At 35.9% G+C, this 15,169-nt stretch overlaps 1 long non-coding RNA gene across 2 annotated transcripts in view; it reads right to left on the bottom strand.

The window, feature by feature from the left end:
• LOC122148614 overlaps positions 1 to 6,729 on the bottom strand; it is a 94,477-nt gene extending 87,748 nt beyond the window's left edge. For both annotated transcript variants that reach the window (XR_006162512.1, XR_006162511.1), the window contains exon 1: positions 6,243 to 6,729. This is a non-coding gene — a long non-coding RNA (uncharacterized LOC122148614). The remainder of the gene's footprint in view (positions 1 to 6,242) is intronic.
• Between the last annotated feature and the right edge of the window lie 8,440 nt (positions 6,730 to 15,169).

The raw sequence follows: 15,169 nt of genomic DNA on the forward strand, positions 1-15,169 counted from the left end.
CTTGCCTCACAGATGTGGATTCAGTTATAACTCCAGGCATTAGTTCTACTTGTTTTATCCTTCTTTACCCATTACGCTGAAAATGTTCACATTTACAGCCATTCATTTGCATCTGTTGAGGGCCTGACGTTGCAGTTTCTTTCATCCAAAATCTGCTATTATGCCCAATAACCGGCCATTGTGCATTCTCAATCTGACCAATTTACATTTACCTGCCTTTGCAAACATCTTTTATTTGTGTTTTTTTTTTTCTTATTATGTTGTGTGTTTTTTTTTAACTATTTTTGGTGTTATCACAGAGTGTGAAAAACTCTGAGTATGAGTTTTTTGTTTTTCACATTTTACAGGAATTCTTTTCAGAAAACCTCAGAAGTGGATGGATGGATGAACGGACAACCTCAGGCATGGACGGATTGATGGATGAGAAACCTCAGATATGGACAGACGGGTGGACAGGAAACCTCAGAGATGGATGGATGGAAGGACGGACGGACGGACAGATGGATGGAAAGTTCAGAGATGGACAGATGGAAGGACATATGGAAAACCTCAGAGGTTGGGGGACAGACAGATGGACGGACAGAGGTAAACAGAAAACCTCAGAGGTGGGTGGATGGATGGATGGATGGATGGATGGACGGACGTGAAACCTCAGATGGAGAAACGGATGGAAGAGAAACCTCAGATGGACTGATAGACGGATGGAAAGACAACCTCAGCGATGGATGGAAGGATGGGAAACCTCAGAGATGGACGGATAGATGGACAGACAGATGGAAAACCTCAGAGGTTGGGGGACAGACAGAGGTGGACAGAAAACCTCAGAGATGGGTGGATGGATGGATGGATGACAGATGTAGTTTTACTTTTTATATTAACGTCATTTTTTCATACTCAAATATGTATGTATACTTAAATGCATTTAATGAGTTAATTTAATATGAATAATTTTAATTTTTTCATACTCAAATATAGAGAGAGGGAGAAGGTGGCGGCTCGTGCTCGAGCGATGCTGCGGAGAGAGAGAGAGAGAGAGAGAGAGAGAGAGAGAGAGAGAGAGAGAGAGAGAGAGAGAGAGAGAGAGAGAGAGAGAGAGAGCAATAAACTGAGTTAAGGATGCCTGTGCACTGTCTAATGGAAATATTTCAACTAAAATCAATATTTTATGTCCATTTATTTATTTATTTGCAAAGTATCCATGTAATCAGCTTCATGTCTGGTTCCCGATCACTCTGTCTTGGTTTATTTTCTAATAATGACTGGCTGACGGCACCTTATCCCTTATGTATATCTTGCAAAGCACAGTGAATTATTTAAGTCACTTGTTTGCTTTTGTAGTCTCAGCGTATTAACGTTTGGAAAAAGCAAAAGGATTTGCTGAGAATACAGGATGCCTGCACACCCAGCTGGGGAGAAGGGCTTCAGAGCTTTCCGCAAATGGCAGGAAGAGAGCACATGCAATGTGGGCCAGTGATAGGCTCCTGCCATGTTTAATAAATGACTTGGCAAAGTCTTAGATGGGCTGTGCCATCCAAAAGCCAAGCTTGGTGGTGGTATCATTACGAAATTGCAGAGAGCGGCAGGCCAACCCGTGGTTCACCCTGTCCTGCCGAGAATGGAGAAAGGCTGAGCTTGAGCTCCACCCAACAGTAAATGAATTCACAGAGTGCACTTAGCCTTGTTAAGAAAGCATTTCACAGTAAGAGTAAGAGCTGATCAGGGTTTATGTTCATTCTACCTTGAGCAAATGTGATGTTGAAAAGCAAAACTCCAGAATCAAAGGTCTTAAAGCAATGAGTGTTTAACTTGAATGACTAGAAGTCTCAGAACTTATGATACTGAAACCAGGAATCGTTTCAGTTTCCACAGTCCCACACCTGAGAGCTACATTTGAATTTTTGGTTGATGTGGGAACTTTTTAATTTATTTGTGTATTGGATATCATTGTGGAGCACTTTCAGACTGATTTAGCACTTATTTATACACCGGAGAGTATTGTTGTAAAACTATCATCATTAAAGCTTGAATATGCAGTTTCTGCGCTACCAAAATTAGGGACCTATAAAATGTTTTATTTTCACAATTTCGGTTTTTTTTTGTTTTGTTTTCTGGATTCCATTTTTTTTTTTTTTTTGACTCATTTTTAATGGTTAAATTCAATTTCATTAATCAAAAGCATGTCTTTTTAATTAAAATCATGAAACAATTTAACATGTTAAAATTTAACATCAATATATTAAAAGTTCAAAGCTTTTAGGGCCATATAAAATATCTGAAATTATATGTATTTCACATTCTGTTTTATTGTTACCAAATTCTGTGTTTAAGCATGTCTAATTATTTGAATGCACAAATACAACTTAATTTATTAAATTTATTTTTACAATACCCCTATATTTATTTATTTTTTTAATTCTGTGTTGTGTATTGTAGTTTTTCTGGTTATCAAATGAAGACATATAACTTCTAAATCATCTAAGCTAACTTAGTGTGTTAATTTAAAAGGTTGGATGACCAATAATTTTCTCCTATTAAATTCGGATAAAACAGAGTTATTACTTTTTGGATATTACTTATTATGAAAAAATAATAATAATAATAATAAATAAATAGTAAAAAAAATAACCTTACACAATCTCATGTATTACAATTTGCAACTAGACGGATGAACTGTTACTTTCTCTACAGTCAAAAATCTGGGTGTTATATTACATAGCAACTTTTGAAAATCAGTATTACATAGCAACTTGTCTTCTGAAAAACATATTTCCCATGTTTCAAAAACAGCATTCTTCCATCTTAGAAACATTGCCAAGTTATGAAACATTACCGTTACAGCTACAGTTTACTGTACAGTTTACTGTTTACTGTAGCAGATCAAGAAAATATGGTCATATTACCCCAATACTACAGTCTCTGCACTGGCTACCTATTAAGTTCCGTATCAGTTACAAAATATTATTACTTACCTATAAGGCCCTAACTAGTCTTCTATCACGCTACAATCCATCACGCTCCACAAGGTCACAAAACTCTGGACTTTTGGTAGTACCTAGGATAGCAAAGTCCACTAAAGGAGGTAGAGCTTTTTCGCATTTGGCTCCCAAACTCTGGAATGGCCTTCCTGATAACATTCGGGGTTCAGACACACTCTCTTATTCAAATAATGCATCTCATAATATTGTACTGCAGTTATATCTGATCAAATGAGCATTATTATTCTTTAGCTTGGGTTAAACTAATCAATTTTGCTTGGTTGGAACAGCAGCTATGCTAGTTATGTCTCTATTTGTTTCTCTGTTTTTGCATTATTAGGATTTACATATGATTCTGTCTAGATCCAGAACACCTGAGAAGAGATGATGCCAACCCCTCAGAGGACCTCAGATGATGCCAACCCCGAAACAACATACGTACAGAACTACCAATTTTAGGCATGTTTGATTGCATCATATAATAATTGCTTTTAATAGTGTTCATTGTCTGTTTGATTACATCTTTAATTGATTTTTCCGTACATTTCTGCCATGTGTACGTTAACTGACAGTCACCACTGATAAGCTACTAATACATTTTGTAGAAACTTAATTTTCTGTAAAGTTGCTTTGCAACAATTTGTATCGTGAAAAGGGCTATACAAATAAACTTGAAATGAAAAGTTTACTATTAAAATAAAAACATGGGAGAAATTATTTATTAGTAATAGTAGTAGTAGTAGTAGTAAGTTCTTTCTACTGCATATTTCTGACATAGTTTTCTCCAGTTAAACCAAACATTTAGGCCACGTTCACACAGCAGCAGAATATGGTTGTCAGTCCTGTATTTGAATCCTTAATACGGTTACATTCACGCACAGTACGGTTGTTTTCAGGGGTGATAACCGCATTCTGTAACTGAACTCACACCCCTAAATGTTCAGGACTCACAACTGCATTCTCAGAAAACACACGCAGTGTGAATGGAACAGGACTGGACAACTAATCATGCAGTGCGAGAGAGAGCCGCTCTGCTGCACAAAGCGCGTGGTCACTGTGTGTTGCTTGGTGCCATGTGTGGTTTCAGTTGTTCATGCAGTGCGAGAGAGAGCCGCTTTCCCGTGTTTGGGGGGTTTGTTGTTTGTTTTTTTTTTTTTTTGTGCGTGACTCAAATGCTCCTCCCTCCACCCAAATATAAAATCTGCTGTCAGTTAATGAAAATTTTACAGATGAAATTTGCGGCTCGACTGGACTTTTGTCATGTCAAAAAGTGATAAGACTTTCAGTTTTATGGACGTCGCCATCTTTGATGGATATTATGTTGATCACTTTTTTTTGTCATGTCAAAAATTGGTGTTTGTTTCCCATTGCACGTTCCTACAGTATTCTAGAATAGGGCTGCACGATAAACCGAAATGGAATCGAAATCGCAATTCGACAAAAGCTGTGATTGTCATGCGTATCTTTCAATGAAGCATGGTTCTGTGATCAGCAGTAAATCTCCATCCAAAAGCCAGATGGTGCTCTCACACTGAAACTCCAAATACGGCTCACAGAAGAAACCCAGGAAATGAAGATTTAACTGTTTTTATTGATTCAACGTGACTAATAAACACACGATTATGACAATATATGGTATATCTAAATTATTATTATTATAACTTTCATTAAAATAAAATATATTTATAATGCAATGACTTTATCACTGATTAAATATGTTGCATGCCTTATTCTGTGTAAGAAGCCACATCTCACAGAAGGATTTATTTCAAACACTGATGTTATGAAGTGAGTTTGGAGTAAAAATGTTATTAAATGTGGTATTTTCGCATGCTTTCAGATAGAGCAGCATTTACTACACAGAGCCGTAGTTCACTGAGAAGCTATGCAAACAGTTGTCATTATCGCGAACGATGTCTTTGATTTCATAAGGTTTTTTTTTTCTTTTTGCTTAACTTGTCAGTGAACTACTGCTCTGTGAAGTAAATCCTGCTCCATCTGAAAGCATGTGATGATTATTTACTGCTGATTACAGAACCGGCTTTACTAACAAAATGCGCATGACAGTCGCATTCGATTAATCGTGCAGCCCTATTCCAGAAGCTACTCTAAGTTGCTGTGTGAATGGGACATTTCGAGACTCACACCTGTTGGTAAATGCGGTTGTAATTAAAAAAAAACAAGTAAGTAAAAACGGTAAGTAAAAACTGACAGTTTGAACGTAGCCTTATTTTGACGGGTTGCCGTGAATACCTTCTGTGTATACGATATGACAAGTTTTACTCTAATTAGGGTGACCATATGCAACGTTCATATGGGACACGTCCCGGCCAGGATTTTAATATTTCCTAAAATATCCAGGTTTTGGCTGTTTGCACTGTGCCGGTCGATTGTTGTGTGACATTCACGAGAGCTATAGAGAGCAGAGCAAATGGCTCCTTGCTTTCGAATCGCTCTCGCACCTACTTTGGTGTCTGTTTTTGATCGGTGCACAGCGATGCTTCAAATCAAAGAACGAACAAACACGTGTGCATTTTTGCATCACTTTGATCGTTCCCTGTAAATCTTGCCTTCTCACGTGCAGCCCCACGACTGGTCAATTATGTACAATACCTGCATGTTATTGGTCAAACTGCTTTGGATGTTTTAGACAATATTAAAATCCTGGCCAGGACGTGTCCCATATGAATGGCTCATATGGCCATCCTAGCTCTAATGAAACAGTAAAATGCTCAGTAAAGTGACTCACAGAGCAGTTTTGGAGATGTTGTTCATGTATTTGTGTCTTACTAAGACAGCAGCAGACGCAGAAATCACCACGAGTGCTTCAGTACGTGTAGTGAACAAAACCGCAATAATACTGCGCTTCTGCTCCATTCATTTACATCGAGACACGCAGAACATGCAGGATTCATATTTAAAGTCTTTTTGGCTTAATAGGGCTATTTATAGAGACAATGACCTACTTTTGATTAATTCATTCAAACTTTGACAAATTCCGTGACATTTCTCATTATAGGCTACAGTAAATTCCATTTTTATGACTGAATTCCATGATCCCATCCACGTTTTCCACATCGCGGAAATCATATGGCCTTTCAATACTTAAAATACTTTCAAACAACCTGCCTCCCTCAACTCACACATCACAAACACAGCTCTTACAGCTATATAAAAGAGAAGGCATGTCTCAACAGACAAAAGTAGGCTATTAACAATAGAAAGTCCAACATGTTAGAAATATATTTATTTTGAAGTTTAGCTCACCTGTCGGGGAGTAACTTTGCGAATTCCTCAGATGGACTGAAACCCAAACATTTCATTAAATTCCACCATCTTGGAAAAAAGATGCCTTATTTTAAACTGTTGTCTGCCAAGTTTTTTTTTTTTTGTTTTTTTCTCACAAGTCTTCAAATTTTGTCTCACACTTCTGTAACAGAACCTGATTCTGAATGTCTTTTTCAACACTCTCTTGCTCAGCCTGCTAGGGCAGGGTCCTATAGAGTTTAGCTCCAACATAATCCAACACACCTGAACCAGCTAATTAAACTCTTACTAGGTATACTTGAAACCTCCAGAGAGGTGTGTTGAGGCAAGTTGAAACTCTCCAGGACAGAGATCGGAGACCCCTGCATTAATGTTTAAAATTATGATAGAATTCTAAAACTTTTGTTTTTAATTTAGCCTATATTTAACAGGTCACTGCACTTTTTCATTGCAGATTATCTTGATTCACTGGAATTGAATATTTGAAAATGTCATTATCCATCTATCCATCCATCCATCTTTTATTTATTTAGCAGACTCTAAAATACAAGGCAGTGCTAAAATAAAAATACTAAATGTTATCTATCTATCTATCTATCTATCTATCTATCTATCTATCTATCTATCTATCTATCTATGTGCAGACTCAAAATGTCAGTAAATAAAAAAAATAATAATAACTTCAAGCAACATGAAACAGGATGCGATGAATTAGGGCAGGATCTGTTTGTTTGACCAATGGTATTGTCAAATAACACATTTCACCTTCAGCATTCATGATGTGTCTTGTTTCCTAATTAATCAGAAAGCTCAGCAGTGAAACAATGTGGGGCGCAACTTAAATGGATCCTGAAAAGTTTCATATTACTGTTCCACAGCTGCCTTGCATATGTCAGCAGGAAAGAAAAAGTCACATTTTGATGAAATATGATCAAAACAAACATTTTTTTCTTTCTTTCTTTAGAATAATGCACACTGACAAAGCGTGCCTGGGACATTTACAGTGCACACACAAGAAAGTATTTTTTATGCATGAAATCAATTTTACGTCTTGAAAGAAATCAGAAATGTGCAAACTTTATGAGAATGTCTATTTTTCGAACATGTTCATTTGTATTATACTCCAGATTTACTGAAGATTGCATCATGAATTCATGTTTGTAAAGCCCCATGCAAATAAAGATGAGGATGGAGATTTTTATTCATAGAGAATATGCAAGGGTTCCAGGCCTTAATGCACTCAATGTAACTCAGTTCCATGTTCCGGAAAGATTATTCATGTGTAACAGTTCAATTTATCGGGGGTGGGGGGTGATTAGATTGAGGGACGTTTTGTTATCCTCTCACTCGGGCCATCAGGTGAGGAGTGGAACAGGACCTGGTCATCTCTCCAGAAATCAATCAGTGTAAGCGAGAACTGATCCTTCTCCCCGCTCTCCCTCACGGGCCGTCTGAACAAATCATTTTCCCCTCATTCATTCCCGTGGCCTCCTCCCAGGGCATCTGCCTGTCAGAAAATCAGCCTCTTTCACCTAACAGATTACCATTGAGAAAAAAATAAATAAATGTGAGGAAATAAAAAAAAAAAAAAAAAAAAAAAAAAAAAACTCTGTGTTACCAGGGAAACCATTAGGGGAAAAAATACTTTCTTGATGCAAGAAGATGCAGAATGACATGTCTTTAAAATATAAAATTGAGAATTAAAGTTTCAATTTCCATGAAATCAAAACTGAAGTTACGTCTGCTGGTTTGGATTCCATTTACATGCATGCTAGTGTACTTAAAAATAAAAATACCATCAAAAAATAATACAAAGGTAATTTGAGATATGATTCTCATGATTTATAAATCTTACACTGGTGCCCAGTTAATGATGGTACTGTAAAACTATAGTGCTACTAAAATATGAAGCTACTGAATTGCATATTTGTAAACTATGTGTGTTCCTTTTTTCAGCTAGGCAAGTGTTTCTCAGCAGGATGCTAAAATCAGTGGTGAGAGAAAGAGAAATAAGCAGTGGGTATTCATTACTGCAGGACTGAGTCCTCAGCGACTGATCGATCTGCTAAATGAGAAAGTTCAGAAGTGAACTCTAAAAGACTTTCAGGGTGAATGTTTGGATTCTTAAAAGATTTTCAGCTAAAGAGAGAGAGTGAGAGAGCACACTGTTAGACAACAAATATGTATACATACATACATACATACATACATACATACACTACCATTCAAAAGTTTGAGGTCAAAAGGGAATTTAAAATGTTAAGAAAATATAATGTTATTATATAATATATAAACATTTCAGTTTATCTATCTATCTATATTTGTATCTGTATATCTTTTTATATATATTTTCCTCTATCCATCCATCCATCCATCCATCCATCCATCCATCCATATTTTTCCATCCATCCATCCATTCATTCATATATCAGTTTGTGTTAGTTTTATTTCTTACTCTAATGAATTCACTTTATATGCAGGCCATGAAAACAAGCTCCAATTATTACAGTAAATATTTGAAAGACCTTGAATTTGGCATATGCTTTAATAAAAGACAAGCAATGGAGCAAGGTTTTCAGGCATGTATTCATATGAAAAATAACAACAGACATTCAGTCCACAGAACACATGCCTTCTGATAGCATGCTTTCATCAATATGTCGAGTAATTGCTTGAGTGACCTTTACTGATAAGAAACTGTGGCTCCCCAAATCTCTATCGCTCTGTCAGGATCTCTTTTATTATTCCTTCGCCTCTATACATTCAATTTATCTCTGTCATTTTCTCAGTGTCCCTCTGGCTTCTCTTCCAATCACACACAAAACAAAGCAAGACTTGAGCAGATAGTCAAGGCCTGACTGTATGAACTCTAGATAGCAACTTCACTGTGACTATAAACAACAACACTGGCCTGGAAAGTACATGATAAACACAAAGGCAAACATGCGGGCTGTAAATACACAAGTGTAAACAATGCAACAAGATCACATGACAACAAGATAAACCTAAAGACTTTTGGGAAAGGGCATTAGTTAGTGGATAGGATGTGACACACACACTGCATTCAGACATGACCTCTTACCTCTATACTGGACAGGAAAGGAAGTATTCTTCGGCATTCAAACACTGAGGATCCAATGGATACAATACATGAAACAAGATCTCAGAAGACATGGTGATACTTCAAAATAAAAAGCAAACATGAACCTGACCCTTAAAGATCTGTACAAAAATCATTACAGTACACTACGGATTTATTTATTTATTTGCGTATGTGTGCATGGTAACAATTTTATACATATATATATATATATATATATATATATATATATATATATATATATATATATATATATATATATATATATATATATATAAATGCATATTATATATATATATATATATATATAAATGCATATAAATAATAATAATAATAATAAAATAATAATAAGATACATTTACATTTCAACAATACATTGACAATTTACAGTGCACAACTTATTGTTTTTATTTTTTTGTTTGTTTATATGTATATATATATATATGTATATATATATATATATATATATATGTGTGTGTGTGTGTGTGTGTGTGTACTTATTTATGTTATTCAATTTTAAGTTGTAAGTGAAAATGTGGATATTTGTTTTGTATATTTAGTACATACACAGTACAAAAATATAACAACAGTCCAGATCAGACCGATTTCAATAATAATAAAAAAAAGAAAAATAATAAAAGTATTATAATAATAATGAAAAAATATAACATTAATAATTGAATCAATAAAAGTATATGATCTGTAGTGTATAAATGTATCTGCACATTCTCGAGAGTTTACAGTGTGTTCTTGTGCAGTCCAGAGAAGGCTTTAGTAGTGTCTTCACTCTTCAGTAGATGACAAGATGAGATTGCTCACTGTGTCCTCTCGATAGTCCATCAGGCTCAGTCCTGATTGAGTCCGGGCCCCTTGGGCCCCTCATGCCACCAGAACCCTGATTACACATGCTCTGCTTCTAGGCTCACATTCTTCTTTCAAACTCCTGGACCATGATGATGTTGTTAAGATTTTATCAAGCATCTCAAGACCGTGAACAAATACAGCCACAATATAAAACGATGAGTTATCAAGCCTCATTATTTATAGTTTTTTGTTTGTTAGTTTTTTTTCTGCCCACTGTGTCCATGGTTGTTTCTGGTTGTGGCATGAAAGATAATGGTGACTTGGCTCCAATTGTCGAAATTAGTGTTAATAAGTCAGTCAGTCAGTCAGTCAGTCAGTCAATCAATCAATCATATTATAGGAATAAAATATTTTGGATGGAGATTTCTGGCACAGTGCATGAGAAGAAAAAAAAATACAGTGAAAAATGTGATTTGTAATTGAAATCTACAAGTGCAAACAGTTGAAGTGTAATGAAAAATATTTAATTTCCACTACTTAAAAAAAAAAAAAAAAATCTCAAAATTGACCCTGAAAATAAAAAAAATGGTTTTAGTCTTGCCTTTAATGATAAAACTTTATTTGGACCTTTTTATCTTTTACCCCAGTGAAACTGAAAGATTTATTCAATAAAAAAAAAAAAAAAGACTCCTCATTGATTATTAACCATGTTTCAAAATGTATTTGAAATGGTTTTATTTCATCAAAGGATAATCCTATTTGCATCAAGAGTATTCTGAAGAATAAAAAGGCTGTATAATATTTGGTATTGCCAAAGACTAGCCTGAAACAACATTTTGAATGCTATTTGAGCATAAGAAACAACATTTATGAGACAGTTGTTGTCATATTTGATGGGTGATTTCAAATATGAAATTTAATCAAATGCTTTGGAGAATTTTATGGCCCTGTCCCAAATCAAACCCTAATCCCTCACGATCTTCTGCATCCGCACTTTTGTGATGAAAGTGACAATGGAAGGCGATGATCCTTACACTGTACACTGATTTTTTACTGTACACTGATTTTTTAATGCATAATGCTTAAAGGTGAAATCAAGTCACATTTTTCATGATCGATCATTGCTGTTGTTTCCCTGTACTCAGGTGTTCCTCTTTTGGTCCTTCCACAGCCCAGTGTTCAGCTAAAGTATTATTGTAATGTTGTTTGTGAACACACTGCACGTCTTTATGGGCCGTTGGCTGCTGGTGTCAGACTCAGTGTCTCTGTGGTCAGGTGAAGAGAGCTGATTCAGCATCTATCTGCCTGCAGACTCCTGACTCTCAGCACTTAGGCCTGCTGAGAGCCTCGCTCACATCCTCACACATCAAACCTTGCTCTCTCTCTCTCTCTCTGGAGTCTAATCAATCCTGTACCATCTCTCTGCTCGAATCAGAGCAGCTCAGTCTGAGAGGATGTGCTCATGTCTGGGAGGAACAGGAAGAGAGAATACATTTTAGTCTCTCTCAAGGATTTTTAATTTACTCTGCTTGTTGGCACGCCAAAACGGCACATTTGTTTAGCCAGTGCAGTACACAAGCAGTGAAACAACAGTAGTGCAGACTGTAATGTTAATAAATAAAATTTACATTTTAAATTTTGTGTAGAAAACATGGTGTTTGGCCAACAAGAGCTTGCCACCATAATGTTGGAGTCAGTTTGCAGCATTGCCAAGGTATTTTAGGTTTTGGGTTGCTAGGATGTTGCTAGGCAGTTACTTATCGACCCAAGTTAAAAAGAGCCCATGGCCAAGTCTTTATGATGAGAGTGCCTAGATAAGACTTGGGTCACACCTTCAACATTTTCCTATTTGTAGCCTATAGCCTAGATTGAAATCTTTTTTTTTTTTTTTTACAAAAATATACCCAAAAGCCTTTAATTCCTAAATGATAATTCATAATAATAATAATAATAATAATAATAATAATAATAATAATAATAGGTAAGCAAATGTGACATGATTCTAAACAAACATGAAAACGTTTTTTAATAACAGTTGAAAGATGAAAAGTTGCCATCTCTGATTTAGGTGGTTAAATAACGTGTAATATCTTTTTAAGCATGTGCAGACACAAAACAAAATCAAATAAAAATACTGATTGTTAAAAAAAAAAAGAGAGTCATTAATTCTCTCTCTCTCACACACACACACACACACACAAACGCCTCATAGCTGATGAAAAAAAAATACATATTTTTTTTTTTTTGCAAATATTAAATATACAGTATTAGGGGACTGGATATGGCTCAGGCTCTCTCTCTTTCCATTCAAAATGCTGTGTTGGCATTACTGTATGATAGTGTTGATGGCATGACTTTATTGGCATCTCTCTATCTCCCTCTCCATCTTTGGCTTTTAGATTGCCGGCTAAATTAATTGCATTAATGCACTAGTCAGGCTGTGTGCAGTGCTGAGTCTGAGACACAGGTACCAATCTCAGTAGAGTCAATTTCCAGCTGTCAGGCAGCCAGCTGTAGAGAGCAGATGGGCCCTGATGCAAGTCCCTCCAACTTCCTGTTCACCAGGCTTTGTGCACAAATCTGAATACCCGCATGGACGTCTGCTGCCCCAATCTGTGCCCACAAAATACAGGTGGGCAGACACACAGGCCTGGATAACATAAAGGGGGGGGGGGGGGGGGGGGAAGTGACAAGAGGAAGCTTTTCTTTCTTTCTTTCTTTCTTTCTTATTGTGCTGCACATGTGTAATGTAATGTAGAATATGCATAAAGCAGTGATGTCATCCATACGTCTAAATTAGTTATTTAAAGCCTTTCTTAATGCCTTGGGAAACAAAATCAGTGGTGGTTTCAGTGTCCTGCTGGTGCATTATGGAGTGTGCATCCGTTTTGTCAGTTATATTGGTGTCACGTCTTATTTCCTCCTCCTGCGGGCTGGACTCATGCTGAGAGTTATGTTCAGTTCCGGGTTCGAGTCATGCACTGTAGTTAAAAAAAGACCTTAAGATGTGTCTGACATTTCATAACTGCACCGACAAATGTGTTGCAGTCTTAATATACTGTATATTAAAACATATATTGACATTATAAATGCCTTTAGTGTCACAGAAAAATCTAATGCATCCATGATGAATAAAAAAAAAAAAAAAGAATAAATACAAGACTTACCGACCCTTAAACTTGAACTTTATATAAAATTTTGTCAGGATACGATTATTTCAAGATAGATTTCAAATGGATTTCCATACATATTTTTTTTTTTTCATACATATTTGAATCTTCCTTTTGTTCCCTTATTTATTGAAACATCCTCGTTTGTACATTTCCTGCCCTATCAAAGCAGCAAGCTGGAAAAGTCAACCAATCTGATCGCCAGACTCTCACTATTAAAGCTTAAATGTCTTTACATACCAACATCTTACCCATGCTCTCCGGTTATGACTTGTTTTCTGTAAATTATTCAGATCAGGTGTTGAGTGCTAAATACTTGAGAGGCCAGTCAGGCAATTAAGATTAATAATAGAGCAGGTAAATTAAATCAGAACAAGAGTAGCACATTTGGAGAGTGTGTGGTTATATTCCACAGCAGATTTGAAAGGCAGTTCCATGAATTTGTAATGTCAGCCAGATGATATTTACTTGAAATGTCAGTCTAGCCAAGTGGTGCTTTCAAAAGAGTTCACGCTACAGAAGCTAATTTGACACATTAGCAGTGTTTCTGAGTGGGTGGAACCACTCTGACGGGCCTCACGGGAATTAAAACTGGAAGTCTTTGATAGTAGGACTGACCACGGGTTCATACAAGTTAGTCGCACAAGATCAAGTGACCAAATTGGATTCAGACTGCACAGTTTATAGAGCTCTTTTTCTGCGGCACAAGTCCCAGAATTACATTAAAGAAACTGCATAAGACATAGAAGGGCCATTAGTAAATATATAAATGGCAGATTGTGTAGCTCTCAATCAGGTGACAAGTCACAATTCACAATCACATTTAAGTAGCTGGCTAACATTTGCAATCATTACCTCTAAAAACTCCACTTGTTTCCATTTTAAAGGAATAGGTCACCCAAAAATGAAAATTAGCTTGAAATGTACTTACCCTCAGGCCATCCAAGATGCAGATGAGTTTGTTTCTTCATAAGATTTGGAAAAATGTAGCACTCCATCACTTGCCCACTAATGAATCCTCTGCAGTGAATGGGTGCCGTCAGAATGAGAGTCCAAACAGCTGATAAAAAATAATCCATAAGTAATCCACACCACTCCAGTCCACCAGTTATGGTATTTTTACTTTAAACCATCACTTTTGGTAAAAAAAAAAAAAAAAAAAAAAAAAAAACTTTGTCCATAATCCATAATTAGGCTTCCTCCAGTTAAAAAGGTTATTCTCCTGTTGTCTCTCAAGTCAAAATCCACCCACATATTTGTTTAGAGCTGTTTTGGACTGTTTTCGCTTGTAGATATTTTGCAAAAAAATCATTTTTCAGATAAAATTTAAGAGCAAAATGTGTAAAATGATCTACTATAAAATAATTAAATATGTGTGATATATATGCTTATATGCTTTACAGCTAATTCTGAATGACCATTAGTGCAGAAACAAATGTGTAGTTGCAACAACCACCAGCAAGGGCTAACTGAGCCATGCTAACCAGCCAAACATTTGCCCTTGGTAGTGTAAAACCTTACTAGAAATTTGGTATTTTGCACTTAACTTAACTTAAGTTCACTTCACTTCACTTCACTTCACTTCACTTCACTTCACTTCAAGGCCACATCTTTTGTTCATAAACTTTTGTTCATCTGTGTACAGATTCTCAAACAGAATACCAGAGGTTTATTTTATATTGACATGCACAGAATAATATTTATTTATTTATTTATTTATTTTAAACTCTTGGCATTTCCATGTATTCATGCTGGGCATTAAAAAAAGAGTGTTTTTTTTTTTTTTTTTTTTAAGAAGATTTCAACAGCCACAAAAGTTATAAAAAATATGCAAAGTCATGCAAGGTGTCAAA

The sequence above is a fragment of the Cyprinus carpio genome, chromosome A18 (genome assembly GCF_018340385.1).
Source record: "Cyprinus carpio isolate SPL01 chromosome A18, ASM1834038v1, whole genome shotgun sequence".
In the NCBI taxonomy this organism is placed as follows: domain Eukaryota; kingdom Metazoa; phylum Chordata; class Actinopteri; order Cypriniformes; family Cyprinidae; genus Cyprinus; species Cyprinus carpio.